The following is a 6,378-nucleotide window of genomic DNA, read 5'->3' as shown; positions in this document are numbered from 1 at the left end:
TATAAGTGTCACAACGGCACTCATTTCATCACTTTGCTTTCGTGACTTTCCACGTGAACTTCCAAACTCAGCTCTATGGACTGCCATCTCCTCAATAGTGTTCCAACCTTTACTTTGACCGGTATTGTTTTGGAACCTACCATTAGCAAAATTGCATCCAGGATGACCTTGTAATCATCATATAGAGCATTATAAAATAGGTTGCAAAGATACCATTCTTTGGAAACCATGGTGAGGGACAGCTCGGACCAAACTTTTGAAACGTCCCCATGCTTCGCAAAAACCCTCATCAGCTCCTTGTTGGAAACTTGTGATTTTACTTCTCAAGGCGTCAGTCTTTGAAAGTGGGAAGTACTTCTTGTAGAAGGCTAATGCTAGAGATGTCCAGTCCGTGACTCCAGTTGCTACCCTATCAAGGTAGCGGTACCAATCTCGCGCTGAATCCTTCAAGGAGTATAAGAACATCAACCCCTTTACTTCATCCTGAGTCACCCCAGCTGGTATAGGTATGGAGCAGCAGTGAGTCCGTGAAAATCTCCATATGCTTCAAGGGGTCCTCATCGGTAGACCAAACAAACTGATTTCGCTCCACTAAATCGATATAAGAGGAACGAAATTCGAAGTTACCCGTAGTAGGGGTAGGTAACTGGTGCCCCTTTGGAAGATGGTGTTCCTTTGGCTGTAGATTATCATATATTGTAGCCATAATTGCCAAAATGAGAGTACTCAAGTCTTCCTCTCAAAAACTTGTCTTCTAACTGTGCAAAAGCAAAACTAGAAGCAAAGGTAAGCAACGGCCTCAAGGAACCAAAGTTCCTTGAGACAGGAAAAATAAACTAAAAATAAAGCAAACAGAATTACACCGTCTCCCCGGCAACGGCGCCAAAATTTGATACCGTCGTTTTGTATCAAAATTAAATTTATAATTCCAAACTAAAATTATAGCTAGTGATAGTAAAGGTCGAACCACAGAGAGACAAGGTTGATTTTGTTTGCTAATTTTCAGTCTATGAAGGTAACAATTAATTGGGGGGTTTTGAGATTGGTTGACTAATTGGCTAATTGTTAAAATGAAATTTCTCAACAAGATAAAGAGAAAACTGGGAACTTCGGTTCACCATGGCAAATGTCAGGTCAGTAAGGTAGCAGAGGTCTTATAATACGATCTCAGGGAATATAAGCTAGCCTTTCGTTCTATGCTCAAATTAACCTTGCGGTCTTCTAATTCCCCGGAATTTCTCAAAGCTTTCACTCAAGAGAAATTCCAATCTAACGATAATTCAAATTACTAATCTTTCGATCTAGTAAAGGGATTTATCAAAAGACAACAAGACCAATACGGAAGAATTCATACCACAAAACAATCCTAACTTATGCCATGGCTCACCTAATTCCCAATCAAAGAAATTAGCTACGCATGACTAAAACTAAAACAATTGCTAAATTGATAACAAATAACAAGATTGACATGATTGAATTTAAATAAAAGACAAAGGACAAGAGATGAATTTCTGGAATTAAATTGATAAAACAAGAATTGAAATAACAAGAATTAAAAGAAGAAAGGAATTGCATAAAAACTTACTAATTGAATTTAAGAACAAAGTATCGAAATCGAGGTTTTCCGTCAGCAAAGCTAGATCTAAAAACTAAGTTCTTCAATAATGAAAAGCCTAACCTAATAATTGCTGCGTTCTACTGATAAAAGATGCCAAAGGTTAATTACAAGTTGGGCTTTTAAAAAGTCTAACACGAAGAAATAATTCTCGGCTCGAAGATCGGTCGATCGATCGTCAAGCATGGTCGATCGATCGGTAAATGCGAAAGCAATGACTTTCGCTTGATTTCAACGGTCGATCGACTGGTGGGAGTGGTCGATCGACTGGTAATGCTGTGCAGTGGCTCTTTTTGTTCCTTCAAATCAGCTCTTCACTCCTTTGCACGCATCCCAAGGTGGGTGAATCCGAATCTCCTTCTTCTGGGCTTCCTTGAAGTTGCCTCCGGAGGACGAATTAGGCTTGATTTAGCTTACTTCCACTCATTCCTACAATAAATCATAGAAAATGCAAAGTAAACCATTTCGAGAGAAATAGTAGCCTTAAGCTAACGATTATGCATGGAAATACGTGCCAAAACCGCAGATAAAGTGTATAGAATATGCACGTATCAAATCTCCCCAAACTAAACCTTGCTTGTCCCCAAGCAAGCACTATGACCCATATAAAAACTAAATGGAAAGGAGTATATCTCAGAGCTAGCTACAAATCAATGCCAAACCGTTTAATGCACATAATCAACTACTGCAAAGCTTAAATCAAGTGAACAAATTTATGCATATCATGGATTTAAATCGGGCGTTCGACCTTGCAAGACTCATACATTCGGACTCTCCCGGGTCACTCTTCCCTCAGCAAAGCAAATGGTAAGAAAATATGTAAAAGAGAGGGAAGAAAATACAGACTCTCACCTAGACTGCGACCGACAAAACATGCATGCTTGACTAGCATGAATAGTGATTCTAGCTACCGTACATGCGCATAACCACCGTCAAAGACTATTACATGCCGAACTATTGCAAAATTTGGATATGTGAGGCTAAGTGGGAAAGAAGGGCATAACAAGTATGGAATTGTGAAGGTAAGAGCCAAGCTAGTACCTAACGAACCATTAGAAACCGCATCCCATTCCTCCAACTCGAATTATAAATCATGCCTTTAAAAGATTAGGCAACACAATATCCCAAACAAACGCCTCCAATTCATGAAGTAGGCACATGAGGCGTGTTCTCAATTCAACCAAAACCTTATTATTTTCAAACTCCTCTTTTTTTTCTTTTCTTCTTTCTGTTTTTTTTTTCTTTTCTTTCATTTTCATTTTTTTTTTTTCATCTTCTGAACTGGTGGTCGATCGACCAGTGATGGCAGTCGATCGACCACTCTGCACATTCCAGTGCTCTCTGCCAGGTAAACATCTTCTTTTTTTTTCATTTCTTTCTTTCCCTTCAAAATGACACAACTCCTTCACTCCTCATCAATACCCACTCCATCATTACAAAACGAACCAAACAGCATGAATCGACAAATTCCTCTACTACTTCCTAGCTTGGCACAATGGTAGGCTAAGTATGGGATGTAGTTGAGGGTAACTGGCAGTTATGGCTTATAGTGGAGTTAATGGGGTAAAATGAGAAAGGGGAGGATGCAATAGTTCTCAAAACATGCAACACCGACCACAAACCAATGCGTATAGGCAATAAGCAATCAAAACACATACACGTGCAAAACATGAAATGAAGGGAGTACTACTCTCAATCCTAATTTAACCGGTCATGAATGTCACCAGTTATGGGCTCTATATCTCAGAAAGTATAAGTAGTTTGCCAAAAGTAATGAGTCAAGTCTAATTACCCGAAATGAATTCCATAACAAAATTTGAGAAATCACTTATAATTCTCGCTAAGCAGCTGTGAAAAGGCAAGGAATGGCATATTTGACTAATAGTGCAAAATCATCATTAATAACTCCAATCCGACTCAACTATATGCAAAAGTAAACGTGATATTTTTGATTTTTATGAATTTTCAAAATTTGATAGGCTATCGCACACCTATGCAAAAGTAAATACCCTAGAAACAAATGAATGTAGTACGTAGGGGTTGAATCCACAAAGAGACGGTAGTTGTTAATTAGTTATTATGGAGTGAATTTTATCAAGGTCGGTTATCGTATGATTGGTTGGTTGGATAATGGAAGAAAACAATAATGATAAAGAAATAGTCTAAGGAGGTTGGGTCACACATGCAAATTATGTAAATGCTTAAATTAAATATAGGAGTTGATGAATTGTTAATTGTTTAGGCTTAGAGACACCCATCTCTCGATATTAGTATCAACCATAGACCGGGTCCTAGAGAAACTCCCGTTTATGACTAGGTCGTCCTACTACACATGCTTAGTCTAATCCGATTATGTGCTTCTCGACTTATAGAACGAATTAACAAATTTAATCTAAGATAGTGATCAATTATCAAAGACTAACAAAACAACGCAAACATGTAGAAGAAACAATGAAACGATAATATAACAACCTAGTTCAACAATTGCAAGAACTACTTATGCATGGTTTCCCTTATTCCCTAGACAATTGAATTACTTATGTTAGGTTTACTAACCTATTATTAGACTCTTCTAATAGTGGAAAAATTAACTTGTTAATTATTTGTTCTTTAGATCTAGTGCATGCATAACAAAATAAAAGATTTATAAGAAAACAATGTCCCTTACATTGTAAATTTGGGTTTATGGGCACAAGTAAAGTCACCTACCTTCACTTGTTCTTGAGCTATGATGAGTAATAGGATGATCCTCCAAAGACTTCAAGTATAGAAGTCACTCCTCTTGATTGCACCCAAGATTATCCCTTATCTCTACTAAATAATATTTGCTAGATATTTGTTTAGTAGTTTACCTTAAAATTGATTACTAATACTCATATATTACACTAATAATATTAGTAATTTGATTTGAACAATTTGATCATGATTTCTCTAATTTTGGAGAAAGATGAACAAAGTATGAGAGAGTTTGCATGTGTGTTGAATGGTTAAGTGTAAGAATAAAAATAAGAGAACAAAATCTCTTCACTTAAAGGAGGGAGGACGGTTGGAGTAATCCAAATAAGGGCATCTTACTTTTCTCTTTTTGTCTTCACAAGAATTAGATGTGTAAGATGTGTAAGAGTAGGTGTAAGGCTAGTTGCAGGTAGGCATCATCATGTCATTTTATCAAATAAAATAAAACAACCAAAACCCACTAATACTCCCTCCATATTTCGGTCCACCTTACATAAAATGGACTACCATTTTATTTTGTCAATTTGTCATTTGTCACACAATATGTCACATGTAGTATATTACATGTTATTAATTAATTTAATGCATATTTATCACATAAATATCATTTTATAAATTAATTAAATTACATACAACAAATTGACTAGTGATCCTTGATCACATAAATAAAATGGGTCATATAATTATAATTCACAACATCTTGTAATTATAATTAACCATTCATTCTTATCTCTATTGTTTCTCAAACAATAAACAATTTTAGTAATAAAGCATTTTTATCACTAAAATAAATCTTATTTAATCCTATTACAATAAGATAAATATATTCTCTCTCACAAATAAATTGTTCGATTTTAAGGAATTGATTAACTTGTATCGTCATACAATTAATCAACTTTACAGATAAGGGCATCATCTTTTAGGTGTGACCTTAAGGGATCAACTGACCCCACCGTCTCACGACAGTAACGTCAAACTCTAGCAAGCCAATCGTTACCGATTAATGTTGATCAGTTGACTATATATAATGAAACATCCCTTACGTATTCTTTATATGAGATTTAATTATGATATTAAATCATGTGATCGCACTATTGTTGAGGACACATTTTCCAACAACTTATGCATAATAAAAACTAATCTAATGACATATGAAATAATAAAGATAAACATACTAATAAATAACAAAATAATACTAGAAATGGAGTTACCTTGACAATGGAAATAGAACTTGAATATAGAAGAACAAATACTTGAAATGGAAATTGTAAGTGAACTTGTCATATAAATTGAAATGCTTAAATAAATTGTTTATAATATAAAGGAAATGATAAAGGGAATCCTAATCTAAACTAAACTAAGAACTAAAATGAGAGTATAAAAATGGTGTAGGAAGTATGTAAGAAGTGTGTCTTAGGTCCCGGATCAACACCCTTTATATAAGAGTGAAGAGCGTAACGGAAATTAGAGGAGGCTAACCCAAATAGGGACCACCCCACCCCGATCAGGGTCGTGGGTTTTCTCTTTATTTCTCTTAATTCCTCATTAATCAACACCAAGTATCCTATGCTCTGTAATTAAGCTCCTTAATCACCCGAGTTAAGAGCATCATTTGGCATCCTAAGAGCATCTCCAAGCTTGACTCTTGGACTTTACTTTGGGCTTTTATTTTGCATGATCATTTTGTATATCAACCCAAGCTTCATACTTCTTATTGGGGTTTTAAATTACCAAAATGCCCTTCTGAGGTCATGCTTAGTCTTTTTAGCCTCATGAACTCTTGTGCTTTCTACTTTGACGGGAAAAAGCTACTAAAAGCTTAATTTCCTACAAAACACAATGAAAACAAGCAAACACAACTAGAGCACGAAATTAGCTCACAAACACTAACATTAGTGCAAATGACATGTAAAATAGAGCTAATATAGGAGGTTAAAATGTATATAAAATGGACTTATCACAAACAGTATGACAATCTATTACTACTGCCACAACCACAAACAGAACCAAGGAAGACGATGATGATG

General features: G+C 35.6%; 1 non-coding gene across 1 annotated transcript; it reads left to right on the top strand.

The window, feature by feature from the left end:
- Positions 1-223: 223 nt before the first annotated feature.
- Positions 224-330, top strand: LOC141609548 (small nucleolar RNA R71). The gene has a single exon (XR_012527467.1). It is a non-coding gene; the product is annotated as a small nucleolar RNA R71 (small nucleolar RNA).
- The last annotated feature ends 6,048 nt before the right edge of the window (positions 331-6,378 follow it).

Source organism: Silene latifolia, chromosome 10, assembly GCF_048544455.1.
Source record: "Silene latifolia isolate original U9 population chromosome 10, ASM4854445v1, whole genome shotgun sequence".
Lineage (NCBI taxonomy): Eukaryota > Viridiplantae > Streptophyta > Magnoliopsida > Caryophyllales > Caryophyllaceae > Silene > Silene latifolia.
The sequence above is the reverse complement of the archived record's forward strand: the minus strand, read 5'-3'. Positions and strand labels throughout refer to the sequence as shown.